The sequence below is a fragment of the Cryptomeria japonica genome, unplaced genomic scaffold (genome assembly GCF_030272615.1).
Source record: "Cryptomeria japonica unplaced genomic scaffold, Sugi_1.0 HiC_scaffold_191, whole genome shotgun sequence".
Taxonomy (NCBI): domain Eukaryota; kingdom Viridiplantae; phylum Streptophyta; class Pinopsida; order Cupressales; family Cupressaceae; genus Cryptomeria; species Cryptomeria japonica.
The window spans coordinates 180,001-196,161 of record NW_026729013.1 but is presented as its reverse complement, the minus strand read 5'-3'; the positions used below and the strand labels follow the sequence as shown (position 1 = coordinate 196,161).

The following is a 16,161-nucleotide window of genomic DNA, read 5'->3' as shown; positions in this document are numbered from 1 at the left end:
TGAAGGCAGCGCATCAAAGGTGCGCAACGCTGGTGCGAACCTGGGAGCGCTCCGATGTGTGCTCCAAGGTGCGGCGTGCACGAAGTCGGACCCCGGTTTGCCCCGGGTGCGCACCTCGCGTGCACCTTGGTGCGCACACCTTGGCTGGGTTGCGCGCCCTGGTGGGCACCATGGTGCGCACCAAGGAGCGCTCCGAAGTGTGCTCCAAGGTGCGGCGTGCACGAAGTCGGAGCCCGGTTTGCCCCGGGTGCGCACCTCGCGTGCACCTTCGCCGCGGTGGGCACCATGGCGTGCACGAAGTCGGAGCCCGGTTTGCCCCGGGTGCGCACCTCGCGTGCACCTTCGCCGGGGTGGGCACCTTGGTGTGCAGACCTTGGCTGGGTTGCGCGCCCTGGTGGGCACCATGGTGCGCACCAAGGAGCGCTCCGAAGTGTGCTCCAAGGTGCGGCCTGCACGAAGTCGGAGCCCGGTTTGCCCCGGGTGTGCACCTCGGGTGGGCACCTTGGTGCGCATGCCTTGCCTGGGCTGCGCACCAGGGCGGGCTCAAGATGGCACCCGCGTTCCTTTTTTTTCACTATCTTTCAAAACGGAAATTTTAAAATCTCATTTTTTTTTGCCTTTTTCTGGAAATTAGTGAAGGCAGCGCATCAAAGGTGCGCACCTCGCTGCCCACCACGGTGCGCAACGCCGGTGGGCACCCGGGAGTGCTTCGAAGTGTGCTCCAAGGTGCTGCGTGCACGTTGTCGGAGCCCGGTTTGCCCCGGGTGCGCACCTCGCGTGCACCTTCGTCGGGGTGGGCACCTTGGCTGGGTTTGCCCCGGCTGCGCTCCGAAGCGGGGTTATTGGAGCGCCGCCTCTTTTTTTGTCGGAGCGTTTGGTGGGGTTTCTCGCATTGGCTCTTCCGAGGCCCGGTTGCCACCCTGGCGCGCACGAAGTCGGAAGTAGGGTTAATTGCCCGGGTGCGCACCTTTGCCAGGGTGGGCACCTTACCTGGGCTGCGCACCAGGGCGGGCTCAAGATGGCACGCGCGTTCCGTTTTTTTCACTATCTTTCAAAACGGAAATTTTAAAATCTCCTTTTTTTTTTGCCTTTTCTGGAAATTAGTGAAGGCAGCGCATCAAAGGTGCGCACCTCGCTGCCCACCTTGGTGTGCTCTGAGGTGCGCACCCGGGAGCGCTACGAAGTGTGCTCCAAGGTGCGGCGTGCACGTTGTCGGAGCCCGGTTTGCCCCGGGTGCGCACCTCGCCTGCACCTTGGCCGGGGTGGGCACCTTGGCTGGGTTTGCCCAGGGTGCGCTCCGAAGCGGGGTTACTGGAGCGCCCCCTCTTTTTTTGTCAGAGCGTTTGGTGGGGTTTCTCGCATTGGCTCTTCCCAGGCCCGGTTGTTGGGTGCGCTCCCACCCTGGCGCGCGCGAAGTTGGAAGTTGGGTTAATTGCCCGGGCGCGCACCTTCGCCAGGGTGGGCACCTTGGTGCGCACACCTTGGCTGGGCTGCGCACCAGGGCGGGCTCAAGATGGCACCAGCATTCCCTTTTTCTCACTATCTTTCAAAACGGAAATTTTAAAATCTCGTTTTTTTTTTGCCTTTTATGGAAATTAGTGAAGGCATCGCATCAAAGGTGCGCACCTCGCTGCCCACCTTGGTGTGCTCCGAGGTGCCCACCACGGTGCGCAACGCCGGTGCGAACCCGGGAGCGCCCCGATGTGTGCTCCAAGGTGCGGCGTGCACGAAGTCGGACCCCGGTTTGCCCCGGGTGCGCACCTCGCGTGCACCTTGGTGCGCACACCTTGGCTGGGTTGCGCGGCCTGGTGGGCACCATGGTGCGCACCAAGGAGCGCTCCGAAGTGTGCTCCAAGGTGCGGCGTGCACGAAGTCGGAGCCCGGTTTGCCCCGGGTACGCACCTCGCGTGCACCTTCGCCGGGGTGGGCACCTCGGCTGGGTTGCGCGCCCTGGTGCGCACCAAGGAGCGCTCCGAAGTGTGCTCCAAGGTGCGGCGTGCACGAAGTCGGAGCCCGGTTTGCCCCGGGTGCGCACCTTCGCCGCGGTGCGCACCATGGCGTGCACGAAGTCGGAGCCCGGTTTGCCCCGGGTGCGCACCTCGCGTGCACCTTCGGCGGGGTTGCGCGCCCTGGTGGGCACCATGGTGCGCACCAAGGAGCGCTCCGAAGTGTGCTCCAAGGTGCGGCGTGCACGAAGTCGGAGCCCGGTTTGCCCCGGGTGCGCACCTCGCGTGCACCTTCGGCGGGGTTGCGCGCCCTGGTGGGCACCATGGTGCGCACCAAGGAGCGCTCCGAAGTGTGCTCCAAGGTGCGGCGTGCACGAAGTCGGAGCCCGGTTTGCCCCGGGTGCGCACCTCACGTGCACCTTCGCCGCGGTGGGCACCATGGCGTGCACGAAGTCGGAGCCCGGTTTGCCCCGGGTGCGCACCTCGCGTGCACCTTCGCCGGGGTGGGCACCTCGGCTGGGTTGCGCGCCCTGGTGCGCACCAAGGAGCGCTCCGAAGTGTGCTCCAAGGTGCGGCGTGCACGAAGTCGGAGCCCGGTTTGCCCCGGGTGCGCACCTCGCGTGCACCTTCGCCAGGGTGGGCACCTCGGTGCGCACACCTTCTCAATGTTTTCTTGCCTTTTCTGGAAATTGGTGAAGGCAGCGCATCAAAGGTGCGCACCTCGGTGTGCTCCGAGGTGCGAACCCGAGAGCGCTCCGAGGTGCCCACGAAGTCGAAAGTCGGGTTAATTGCATTGTTTTCCCCGGGTGCGCTCCGAGGTGCGCAACATCGGCGCGCACCAAGGAGGGCTCCGAAGTGTGCTCCAAGGTGCGCACGATGGCGTGCACCTCTGGTGCGCACGATTCGGAGCTCGGTTTGACCGGGGTGCGCACACCTTGGCTGGGTTGCGCACCTTTTGTGCGCTCCAAGGTGCGCACGAAGTCGGAGCTCGGTTTGCCCCGGGTGCGCACCTTCGCCAGGGTGCGCACCTTGATGCGCACGCCTTGGCTGGGCTGCGCACCTTGGTGGGCGCCATGGTGCGCACCTTTCGTGCGCTCCAAGGTGCGCACGAAGTCGGAGCTCGGTTTGCCCCGGGTGCGCACCTTGGTGGGCGCCATGGTGCACTCCGAGGTGCCCAAGATTGGTGCGCACCAAGGAGCGCTCCGAAGTGCGCTCCAAGGTGCGCGCGAAGTCGAAAGTTGGGTTAATTGTCCGGTTTGCCTCGGGTGCGCACCTTGCGTGCACCTTCGCCAGGGTGGGCGCCTTGGTGCGCACACCTTGGCTGGGCTGCGCACACCTTGGCACCCGCGTTTCCTTCATTTTAAATTTTTTTTTTTTACAATCTCTCAAGTGGGAAATTCTATAATCTCAACTTTTTTTGCCTTTTCAGGAAACTTTTGAATGGAGCGCATCATTGGTGCGCTCCGAAGTGTGCTCCAAAGCTCTCTCCAGCTGCGTGCACCTGCCCCGGCCGCGCACCCGGCCCCGCCCAGCTTCGCTCACCTGTCCCGGGCGTCTGGTGCGGAACCTTAGAGTAAGAAACATCACCGTGCACCTTGGCCAACGTGCGCGACTCGACCGAGCGCGCACTGGCCGAGGTGCACACCGATTTCACCTGGGTGCGCGCGCAGCACCTCGGGCGCACCGGGGTGCGCGCACAACGCCCGGGTTGCACCGTGGCCTGTGTGCTCGGGGCGCCTCGGGTGCGCGCTCGGTGTCGCCCCCGCGCGCGCGGTAGTGCGGGCAGCGCACCCCGGCCCGGCCCGGCCCCGACGAGAACGCAAACGGGCAAAAGGTTTATTCAAATAGCATTGCGACGCCCGGCGAAAAACTAAAAAAGGGTGCAACACCGGGACTTCCCGGGAGGTCACCCATCCCAGTACTACTCCGGCCCAAGCGCGCTTAACTGCGGAGTTCTGATGGGATCCGGTGCACTAATGCTGGTATGATCGCACCCGTTATGAGCTTGTCGCAGTGTGTACTTAGCAAACCGCGACCCACGTGCGAATCCACCCCGGCCACCCACCCCCGTCGAGGTGCACACCCTCCCTCGCGAAGTGCGCCCCGTTCGCCAAGTGTGAGCCCTGCCCGGGTGCGCGCACCTTGCTAGGGCGTCGGGTGTGCACCCGGCCCAGCCTACGTGCGTGCACCTGGAGGGGGCGTCGTGTGCGTGCAGTGTCCCGTCTGCAACGCGGTGCCCACACACCACCTCGGGCGCAACGACCTGCGCTCACATGTGGGCCGAGTGCACCTTGGTGCATGTTCGGGGCGCCTCGGGTGCACGCTCGATCTTGCCCCGGTGCACCAAGGCGCTCGGTTTGCCCCGGGTGCGCACTTGGTGCAAGGTGGGCACCCAAAATAGGGATCAAGCACCAAAACACAAGTTTCGGGATGCAAAATGGGACCCAAGGACCACAAATGCGTTCCAAGACCCATGATGGGTCCACGAGAACAAAAATATGTTCCGAGACTTAATAAACAAATATTGGGTTTTAGGAGAAGAAACATGCTCTGATGCCCAAAACGAGAATCGACCCCGAAAAGGCCACAGGCCAAAAGTGGGATGCGAGACAAAAAAAAATGGGACCCGAGGACCAAAATTGGGTTCCCAGGTCGAAGACAGGGCAACCGGACAAGAAACGACCTCTAAGGCTCGAAATGAGTCCCGACGACTAAAACTTGACAAGAAGCACCCATCAGGCACCCAACTCGACACCCATGGGATGCCGACCCACCCGGGCTTCCACCTAGCACACCTTGGCACCCACCCACCCTCGCACCCAACCTCGCACCCAACTTAGCACCTTTGAACCCACATTGGCACTCACCCTGACCCTGGCACCTTGGAACCCACATTGGCACTCACCTTGACCCTGGCACCCACCTTTGCACTCACCTTGGGACCCACCCTGGCTCCCACCTCGGCACCCACCCAGACACCCACCTTGGTTCCTTGGCACCCACCTTGGATCCTTGGCACCCACCCCGACACCCACCTTGGCACGCAACTTGGCTACTTGCCACCCACCTTGGCTCCTTGACGCCCACCCCGACAACCACCCCGTGACCTACCCTGGCTAGGGTTGGTGCACACCCACCCTGGTGCCCACCTTGGCACCCACCCTATGACCCACCTTGGCACGCACCTTAGTACCCACCCCGTTACCCACCCTAGGACCCACCCCGTGACCCACCTTGGCCAGGGTGGGTGCACCCACCCTGGTGCCCACCTTGGCACCCACCCATCCTAGCACCCAGCCTGTGACCGGGCTTGGAACCCAACCTTGCACCCGCACCCGTCTTGGCCAGTGTGGGTGCGCACCCATCCTGGCACCCACGTTGTGACACACCCTTTAACCCACGCACCCTAGCACCCACGTTGGCACCCACCTTGGAACCCAACCTAGCAACTTGGCACCCACCCCGTGACCCACCTTGGCATCCACCATAGCAGTCGCCGACTTGGCACCCACCTCGGCACCCACCTTGACACTTGTGGACCCACCTTGCCACTCACCCTAGCATCGACCCATCCTAGCACCCACCCTGGCACCTTTGCACCCTAGCACTCACCCATCCTAGCACCTAACCTGTGACCCACCTTGACACTCACCCTCGCACCCACCTTGGAACCCAACCTAGCACCCACCCACCCTGACACCAACCCTAGCACCTACCCACCCTTGCACCCACCCTGTGACCCATCTTGGCACCCACCCATCCTACCACTCAACCTATCACCCACCTTCTCACCCACCTTGGCATCCACCTTAGCACCCACCCACACTGGCACCTTGGCACCCACCTCGGGCAAGGTGGGTGCACACCCACCCTGGCACCCAATTTAGAACCCACCGAGCATGTTACCCACCTTGGCACCCACATTGCAGCCCACCCTAGTACCCACCCTATGACCCACATTGGCATCCACACCCTAGCACCCAGGCACCTCGACACCCGCCTTGACACCCACCCTAGCACTGAACCTGTGACCCACCTTGGAACTCACCCTAGAACCCACCCACCCTGTGAACCACCTTGGCATCCACCTTAGCACCCACCCACCTTGGCACCCACTCTAGCACTCACCCATCCTAACACCCAACTTGTTACCCACCTTGGCACCCGCCCTCGCGTCCACCTTGAAACCCACCCTAGCACCCACCCACGCAGGAGCCCACCTTGGCACCCAACCTAACACCCACGCATCCTGGCACCCAACTTGTGACCCACCTTGGAACCCACCCTAGTACCCACCTTTGAACCCACTATATCACCAACCCACCTTGGCACCCACCCTATGACCCTCTTTGGAATCCACCCTAGCACGCACCCACCCTGGCACCCACCATGGAGCGCACCCTAGCACCCACCCACCTCGGCACGCACCTCAACACCCACCTTGGTGTGCGCACTGCGCCAACCTCTCAAAGACCCTATGTGGTGCGCTCCAAAGTGTACACCTTTGGTGCGCTCCAAGGTGCGCACCTTTGGTGCACACCGAGGTGCACACCAAAGTGTGCACCGAGGTGAGCACCAAAGTGCACTCCAGGGTGCACACCAAGGCGTGCACCTTTGGTGCGGTCAATGCAAACGAATTCGGAAGTTGGGGTCGATGTCCTAATCGCTGCTGCAGACTACACGTATGAGAATCGGACAAATAGCTTTATATAGGGGAGGTGTTGCGTTTGATGGGTCGACTCCCCTGGTTGTGTGCACTGCACCAACTTCAAAGACCCTGTCTTGTTTAAGAAGTCAAAAGTTGGGGTGGATGTCCTAATCATTGCTGCAGTCTACGCATGTATGAGAATCAGACAAATAGCTTATATAGGGGAGGTGTTGCATTCGGTGGGTTGACTCCCCTGGTTGTGCGCACTGCGCCAACCTCAAAGACCCCGCATAGCAGAAGAAGTCGGAAGTCGGATTTTGGTGAGCACCAAGGCGTGCACCTTTGGTGCGGTCAACGCAGACGAATTCAGAAGTTGGGGTGGATGTCCTAATCGTTGTTGCAGGCTACACATGTATGAGAATCAGACAAATAGCTTATATAGGGGAGGTGTTGGGTTTGATGGGTCAACTCCCTTGGTTGTGCGCATTACGCCAACCTCAAAGACCTTGTTTTCGTTAAGAAGTCAAAAGTTGGGGTCAATGTCCTAATGGCTCCTGCAGGCTACACATGTATGAGAATCGGACAAATAGCTTATATAGGGGAGGTGTTGGGTTTGATGGGTCGACTCCCCTGGTTGTGCGCATTACGTCAACCTCAAAGACCTTGTTTTCGTTAAGAAGTCAAAAGTTGGGGTCGATGTCCTAATTGCTCCTGTAGACTACACATGTATGAGAATCAGACAAATAGCTTATATAGGGGAGGTGTTGGGTTTGATGGGTTGACTCCCCTAGTTGTTCGCATTACACCAACCTCAAAGACCTTGTTTTCGTTTAGAAGCCGAAAGTTGGGGTCGATGTCCTAATTGCTCCTGCAGGCTACGCATGTATGAGAATCAGACAAATAGCTTATATAGGGGAGGTGTTGGGTTTGATGGGTCGACTCCCCTGGTTGTGCGCATTGCGCCAACCTCAAAGACCCTGCATTGCGGATGAAGTCGAAAGTCAGAGTTTGGTGTGCTACAAGGTGTGGTCGAAGGTGCTCACCTAGGTGTGCACCTTTGGAGCACAGGAAAAGTGCCCTCCAAAAGTGCGCACCTTTGGAGTGCACAAAAGTGCCCTCCAAAAGTGCGCACCTTTGGAGCGCAGAAAAGTGCCCTCCAAAAAGTGCCCTCCAAAAGTGCGCACCTTTGGAGCGCAGAAAAGTGCCCTCCAAAAAGTGCCCTCCAAAAGTGCGCACCTTTGGAGCGCAGAAAAGTGCCCTCCAAAAAGTGCCCTCCAAAAGTGCGCACCTTTGGAGCGCAGAAAAGTGCCCTCCAAAAAGTGCCCTCCAAAAGTGCGCACCTTTGGAGCGCAGAAAAGTGCCCTCCAAAAAGTGCCCTCCAAAAGTGCGCACCTTTGGAGCGCAGAAAAGTGCCCTCCAAAAAGTGCCCTCCAAAAGTGCGCACCTTTGGAGCGCAGAAAAGTGCCCTCCAAAAAGTGCCCTCCAAAAGTGCGCACCTTTGGAGCGCAGAAAAGTGCCCTCCAAAAAGTGCCCTCCAAAAGTGCGCACCTTTGGAGCGCAGAAAAGTGCCCTCCAAAAAGTGCCCTCCAAAAGTGCGCACCTTTGGAGCGCAGAAAAGTGCCCTCCAAAAGTGCGCACCTTTGGAGCGCACAAAAGTGCCCTCCAAAAGTGCGCACTTTTGGTGCGCACCAAGGCGCTGGTTCGGTCGTTGCAGGCGAGTTCGGAAGTTGGGGTCGATGTCCTGAGCGGAGGTGCAAACTACACAGGTGTCGGAATCGGACAAATAGCTTATATAGGGGAGGTGTATGCTTCGATGGGTCGACTCCCCAGGTTGAGCGCACCGCGCCAACCTCAAAGACCCTACGGTATGGATGAAGTCGGAAGTTGGGTCCGATGACCGATTCGATTAGTAGGTATGCTCATGAGGTCGGAATTTGGGTCCGATGACCTGCCATGTGCAGGAAGGCGAATGTTGACACTGTGCGTTGCAAGGTGCACACCAAGGCGCTGGTGCGGTCTTTTTAGTCGAGTTCGGAAGTTGGGGTCGATGTCCTGATCGGAGGTGCAAGCTACACAGGTGTGGGAATCGGACAAATAGCTTATATAGGGGAGGTGTATGCTTCGTTGGGTCGACTCCCCGGGTTGAGCGCACCGCGCCAACCTCAAAGACCCTACGGTATGGATGAAGTCGGAAGTTGGGTCCGATGACCGATTCGATATGTAGGCATACTCGCGAGGTCGGAATTTGGGTCCGATGACCTGCCACGTGCAGGAAGGCGAATGTTGGCACTGTGCGTTGCAAGGTGCGCACCAAGGCGCTGGTTCGGTCGTTGGAGGCGAGTTCGGAAGTTGGGGTCGATGTCTTGATCGGAGGTGCAAACTACACAGGTGTGGGAATCGGACAAATAGCTTATATAGGGGAGGTGTATGCTTCGTTGGGTCGACTCCCCGGGTTGAGCGCACCGCGCCAACCTCAAAGACCCTACGGTATGGATGAAGTCGGAAGTTGGGTCCGATGACCGATTCGATATGTAGGCATACTCGCGAGGTCGGAATTTGGGTCCGATGACCTGCCATGTGCAGGAAGGCGAATGTTGGGACTGTGCGTCGCAAGGTGCGCACCAAGGCGCTGGTGCCGTCGTTGCAGTCGAGTTCGGAAGTTGGGGTCGATGTCCTGGTCAGAGGTGCAAACTACACAGGTGTGGGAATCGGACAAATAGCTTATATAGGGGAGGTGTATGCTTCGATGGGTCGACTCCCTGGGTTGAGCGCACCGCGCCAACCTCAAAGACCCTACAGTATGGATGAAGTCGGAAGTTGGGTCCGATGACCGATTCGATACGTAGGCATATTGGCGAGGTCTGAATTTGTGTCCGATGACCTGCCATGCGCAGGAAGGCGGAATTTGGGTCCGATGACCGAGTTGATGGCGTGCCATGCGCAGAAAGGCGGAATTTGGGTCCGATGACCGAGTTGATGTTGATGGCCCGCCATGCACAGGAAGGCGGAATTTGGGTCCGATGACCGATTTGAAGGCGTGCCATACGCAAAAAGGCGGAGTTTGGGTCCGATGACCGAGTTGATATTGATGGCCCGCCATGCGCAGGAAGGCGGAATTTGGGTCCGATGACCTGACATACGCATGGAGTCCGACTCGGGGGCCGATGTTCGATTCGATGACTTGCATTGTGGGTAAAGTCGGAAGTTGTGGTCTTTGACCCGATTCGATGACCAGACTTCGGCTGCTTGAGAATCGGACAAATAACTTATATAGGGGAGGTAGTGTTCTCGAGCATCCTCCCCCCGTGCCCGTTTATGTCGATTGATGCTGGTGCTCGACTGGTTGGAGCGCTCGGATGCAAAAATCTTGCACCAGGATTTATCGATTGTGATGGACACGGCAAGTCTCCTGATTGCTATGCAGGAGCTCATCGTGAATCTCTATGCGGCCTTGGTATGGACTCGACCTGCGGAATGGTTCGGCAATGGTAGTCGCTCCAACACGTCCTTGCAATGGCCACAGAGGTGATTCGACTAGAGCTCCAGTCTAGCTTTTGGGTTGCTTGGCGGACTGGTATAGCCGCGATCGAGTTCCGGCCATGAACGTTTTAGATAGCTCTTGGGCTTTCTGGGACGGAAGTCGGAAGTTTGGGCTGTTGTCCGATTTGATGACCATTCTTCGGATGTGTGAGAATCGGACAAATAACTTATATAGGGGACTGTGTTGTCTCACGCAGCCCCCTCCGTGCCCCTCTATCTCGACCGATGTTGGTGCTTGAAAGGGTTGGGATCGCTCGGATTTATAAACGTGCACCACCATTTGTCGAGTGTGAGGGACGCGGCAGGTCTCCTAAATGCTATGCGGGCGCTCTCTGAGAATCTCTATCCGGCCTCGACACAGACTAGTCTTGCTGAATGGTTTGGCACTGGTAGTCGATCCAACACGTCGTTGTTGTGGCCGCCTAGGCGATTCGATTCGAGCCCCCGTCTAGCTTTTGGGTTGCTTGGCGGATTTTGCCCTATCCGCAAGTGAGCTCGGTCCCTAAACGTTCGAGAAACCCGATTGCTATGCGCCGACTCTCTTTCTTGCGAGCCTCCATCTAGCTTTTGGGTCTCTACGGAACGGAAGTCGGAATCTGGGACCGTTGTTTGATTCGACGAGGCAGACTACGGTTGTGCGAGAATCGGACAAATAACTTATATAGGGGAGGTGTTGACTGGAGCATTCTCCCCCGTGCCCCTCTAACTCGACCAATGCTGGCGCTCGAACGGTGGTAGCGCTCGGATTTTCATTGAGCGCCAGCATTGGTCGATTTAGAGGGGCATGCGAGATTCCCGAATGCTATGCGAGGGCTCTAACGGAAATGTCTATTGGTTTCGGTATGGATGCAATTGCGAGTGGTTCGGCAAAGGTAGTCGTTCCGATGCGTCCATGTCGTGGCCAAATCGATAATTCGATTTGAGCCCTCGTATAGCATTTGGGTCTCTCGATGTGATTCCGCATTCCAGTCCCTTTGGGCACTGCTTGAGCCGCATCCCAGGGGGTTCCCTTCCCAATAATCTGCCTCGCAACCCGATTGCTATGCGGTGAGGCTCCTCGGCCGCCTCGGAACTATCTGTGTATCAGACGCATCGCGGGATAAGGGGTTGGCAACGGTAGTCGCCCCAAGCGCGTCCGATGCTTGGACCATTCCGAGGCGGCCCTGAAGCCTCTTCCGTCTAGCCGTTGGGTCCTTCTCGCCGCATCCCTCGCCTCGCACCCCGATTGCTATGCGGTGAGGCTCCTCGGCCGCCTCGGAACTATCTGTGTATCGGACGCGTCGCGGGATAAGGGGTTGTCACTGGTAGTCGCCCCAAGCGCGTCCGATGCTTGGACCATTCCGAGGCGGCCCTGAAGCCTCTTCCGTCTAGCCGTTGGGTCCTTCTCGCCGCATCCCTCGCCTTGCACCCCGATTGCTATGCGGTGAGGCTCCTCGGCCGCCTCGGAACTATCTGTGTATCGGACGCGTCGCGGGATAAGGGGTTGTCACTGGTAGTCGCCCCAAGCGCGTCCGATGCTTGGACCATTCCGAGGCGGCCCTGAAGCCTCTTCCGTCTAGCCGTTGGGTCCTTCTCGCCGCATCCCTCGCCTCGCACCCCGATTGCTATGCGGTGAGGCTCCTCGGCCGCCTCGGAACTATCTGTGTATCGGACGCGTCGCGGGATAAGGGGTTGTCATTGGTAGTCGCCCCAAGCGCGTCCGATGCTTGGACCATTCCGAGGCGGCCCTGAAGCCTCTTCCGTCTAGCCGTTGGGTCCTTCTCGCCGCATCCCTCGCCTCGCACCCCGATTGCTATGCGGTGAGGCTCCTCGGCCGCCTCGGAACTATCTGTGTATCGGACGCGTCGCGGGATAAGGGGTTGTCACTGGTAGTCGCCCCAAGCGCGTCCGATGCTTGGACCATTCCGAGGCGGCCCTGAAGCCTCTTCCGTCTAGCCGTTGGGTCCTTCTCGCCGCATCCCTCGCCTCGCACCCCGATTGCTATGCGGTGAGGCTCCTCGGCCGCCTCGGAACTATCTGTGTATCGGACGCGTCGCGGGATAAGGGGTTGTCACTGGTAGTCGCCCCAAGCGCGTTCGATGCTTGGACCATTCCGAGGCGGCCCTGAAGCCTCTTCCGTCTAGCCGTTGGGTCCTTCTCGCCGCATCCCTCGCCTCGCACCCCGATTGCTATGCGGTGAGGCTCCTCGGCCGCCTTGGAACTATCTGTGTATCGGACGCGTCGCGGGATAAGGGGTTGTCACTGGTAGTCGCCCCAAGCGCGTCCGATGCTTGGACCATTCCGAGGCGGACCCGAAGCCTCTTCCGTCTAGCCGTTGGGTCCTTCTCGCCGCATCCTTCGCCTCGCACCCCGATTGCTATGCGGTGAGGCTCCTCGGCCGCCTCGGAACTATCTGTGTATCGGACGCGTCGCGGGATAAGGGGTTGTCACTGGTAGTCGCCCCAAGCGCGTCCGATGCTTGGACCATTCCGAGGCGGACCCGAAGCCTCTTCCGTCTAGCCGTTGGGTCCTTCTCGCCGCATCCCTCGCCTCGCACCCCGATTGCTATGCGGTGAGGCTCCTCGGCCGCCTTGGAACTATCTGTGTATCGGACGCGTCGCGGGATAAGGGGTTGTCACTGGTAGTCGCCCCAAGCGCGTCCGATGCTTGGACCATTCCGAGGCGGACCCGAAGCCTCTTCCGTCTAGCCGTTGGGTCCTTCTCGCCGCATCCCTCGCCTCGCACCCCGATTGCTATGCGGTGAGGCTCCTCGGCCGCCTTGGAACTATCTGTGTATCGGACGCGTCGCGGGATAAGGGGTTGTCACTGGTAGTCGCCCCAAGCGCGTCCGATGCTTGGACCATTCCGAGGCGGACCCGAAGCCTCTTCCGTCTAGCCGTTGGGTCCTTCTCGCCGCATCCCTCGCCTCGCACCCCGATTGCTATGCGGTGAGGCTCCTCGGCCGCCTTGGAACTATCTGTGTATCGGACGCGTCGCGGGATAAGGGGTTGTCACTGGTAGTCGCCCCAAGCGCGTCCGATGCTTGGACCATTCCGAGGCGGCCCCGAAGCCTCTTCCGTGTAGCCGTTGGGTCCTTCTCGCCGCATCCCTCGCCTCGCACCCCGATTGCTATGCGGTGAGGCTCCTCGGCCGCCTTGGAACTATCTGTGTATCGGACGCGTCGCGGGATAAGGGGTTGTCACTGGTAGTCGCCCCAAGCGCGTCCGATGCTTGGACCATTCCGAGGCGGCCCCGAAGCCTCTTCCGTGTAGCCGTTGGGTCCTTCTCGCCGCATCCCTCGCCTCGCACCCCGATTGCTATGCGGTGAGGCTCCTCGGCCGCCTTGGAACTATCTGTGTATCGGACGCGTCGCGGGATAAGGGGTTGTCACTGGTAGTCGCCCCAAGCGCGTCCGATGCTTGGACCATTCCGAGGCGGACCTGAAGCCTCTTCCCTCTAGCCGTTGGGGCTTTCTCGCCGCATCCCTCGCCTCGCACCCTGATTGCTATGCTGTGAGGCTCCTCGGCCGCCTTGGAACTATCTGTGTATCGGACGCATCGCGGGATAAGGGGTTGGCAGTGGTAGTCGCCCCAAGCGCATCCGATGCTTGGACCATTCCGAGGCGGCCCTGCAGCCTCTTCCGTCTAGCCGTTGGGGCCATCTCGCCGCATCCCCCACCTCGCACCACGATTGCTATGCGGTGAGGCTCCTTGGCCGCCTCGGAACTATCTGTGTATCGGACGCATCGCGGGATAAGGGGTTGTCACTGGTAGTCGCCCCAAGCGCGTCCGATGCTTGGACTATTCCGAGGCGGCCCTGCAGCCTCTTCCGTCTAGCCGTTGGGGCCATCTCGCTGCATCCCCCACCTCCTCGGCCGCCTCGGAACTATCTGTGTATCGGACGCATCGCGGGATAAGGGGTTGGCAGTGGTAGTCGCCCCAAGCGCGTCCGATGCTTGGACTATTCCGAGGCAGCCCTGCAGCCTCTTCCGTCTAGCCTTTGGGGCCATCTCGCCGCATCCCTCGCCTCGCACCCCGATTGCTATGCGGTGAGGCTCCTCGGCCGCCTGGGAACTATCTTCGTATCGGACGCATCGCGGGATAAGGGGTTGTCACTGGTAGTCGCCCCAAGCGCGTCCGATGCTTGGACTATTCCGAGGCGGCCCTGTGGCCTCTTCCGTCTAGCCGTTGGGGCCATCTCGCCGCATCCCCCACCTCGCACCCCGATTGCTATGCGGTGAGGCTCTTCGGCCGCCTTGGAACTATCTTCGTATCGGACGCATCGCGGGATAAGGGGTTGTCACTGGTAGTGGCCCCAAGCGCGTCCGATGCTTGGACTATTCCGAGGCGGCCCTGCAGCCTCTTCCGTCTAGCCGTTGGGGCCATCTCGCCGCATCCCCCACCTCGCACCCCGATTGCTATGCGGTGAGGCTCCTCGGCCGCCTTGGAACTATCTTCGTATCGGACGCATCGCGGGATAAGGGGTTGTCACTGGTAGTCGCCCCAAGCGCGTCCGATGCTTGGACTATTCCGACGCGGCCCTGTGGCCTCTTCCGTCTAGCCGTTGGGGCCATCTCGCCGCATCCCCCACCTCGCACCCCGATTGCTATGCGGTGAGGCTCCTCGGCCGCCTTGGAACCATCTTCGTATCGGACGCATCGCGGGATAGGGGGCTGTCACTGGTAGTCGCCCCAAGCGTGTCCGATGCTTGGACCATTCCTAGGCGGCCCTGAAGCCTCTTCCGTCTAGCCGTTGGGGCCTTCCCGCCCCATCCCTCGCCTCGCACCCCCGATTGCTATGCGGTGAGGCTCCTCGGCCGCCTTGGAACCATCTGTGTATCGGACGCATCGCGGGATAAGGGGTTGGCACTGGCAGTCGCCCCAAGCGCGTCCGATGCTTGGACCATTCCGAGGTGGCCCTGAAGCCTCTTCCGTCTAGCCGTTGGGGCCTTCCCGCCCCATCCCTCGCCTCGCACCCCGATTGATATGCGGTGAGGCTCCTCGGCCGCCTTGGAACTATCTGTGTATCGGACGCATCGCGGGATAAGGGGTTGGCACTGGTAGTCGTCCCAATCGCATCCGATGCTTGGACCATTCCGAGGCGGCCCTGCAGCCTCTTCCGTTTAGCCGTCGGGGCCTTCCCGCCGCATCCCTCGCCTCGCATCCCGATTCCTATGCAGTGAGTCTTCTCGGCCGCCGCGGAACTATACCTGTTATTGCTACTGCATCCTTCGGCTGGTAACCTCCTCTGCCGCCTTGGAACGTTCTCTTTGTCGGACGCGTCGCGGGATAAGGGGTTGGCACTGGTAGTCGCCCCAAGCGCGCCCGATGCATAGACCGCTCCGAGTCGACCTTGCTTTCAGCCTCTCACATGCATAGACCTCTCTGAGTCGACCCTGCAGCCTCTCACGTTTAGCCTTTGGAATCTCGCCTCACAACATGATTGCTATCCTTGATGCATCCCTTGCCTCGAGCCCTGATTGCTTTCTTGGCTGCATCCCTCCTCTCCTCACAGCCCGGTTGTCATCACTGCTTCATCCGTCGCTTCATGCATTCTGGCTGCTGGGCCCTTCCCACCGCACACCTCGATTGCTATCTCTTCTGCATCACACACCCCGATTGCTATCTCTGCTACATCCCTCGGCTCTCACTTCTGCATCCTTCGCCTCACACCTCGATTGCTATCAATGCTGCATCCGTAACCTCACACCCCGATTGCTATGCGGGGAGGCTCCTTGGCCGCCTTGGAAATTTCTGTGTGTCGGACGCACCGCGGGATAAGGGGTTGGCACTGGTAGTCGCCCCAAGTGCGCCCGATTCTTAGACCGCTTCGAGGTGACCTCGTAGCCTCTTTCGTCCAGGCTTCCTGCCTTCAACGCCCTTTTTACACCTCGATTTCTATGCGCGGGCTCGTTGGCGTCTATCACCTCTCTGCGAAGAGTGGCACGATGATTGTTGGGGTAAATCGTAGCAGTCCGATCTCTGGCCTTGGGCCATTGTGAGGGCTGATCGATTTCCTGTGCGCATCTCGTGTTCGCCCAGTAACAGAC

At 60.0% G+C, this 16,161-nt stretch overlaps 1 non-coding gene across 1 annotated transcript; it reads right to left on the bottom strand.

Moving 5' to 3' along the window:
- Positions 1-3,823: 3,823 nt before the first annotated feature.
- LOC131867934 (5S ribosomal RNA) lies at positions 3,824-3,942 on the bottom strand. Its single transcript, XR_009366455.1, has one exon. It is a non-coding gene; the product is annotated as a 5S ribosomal RNA (ribosomal RNA).
- Between the last annotated feature and the right edge of the window lie 12,219 nt (positions 3,943-16,161).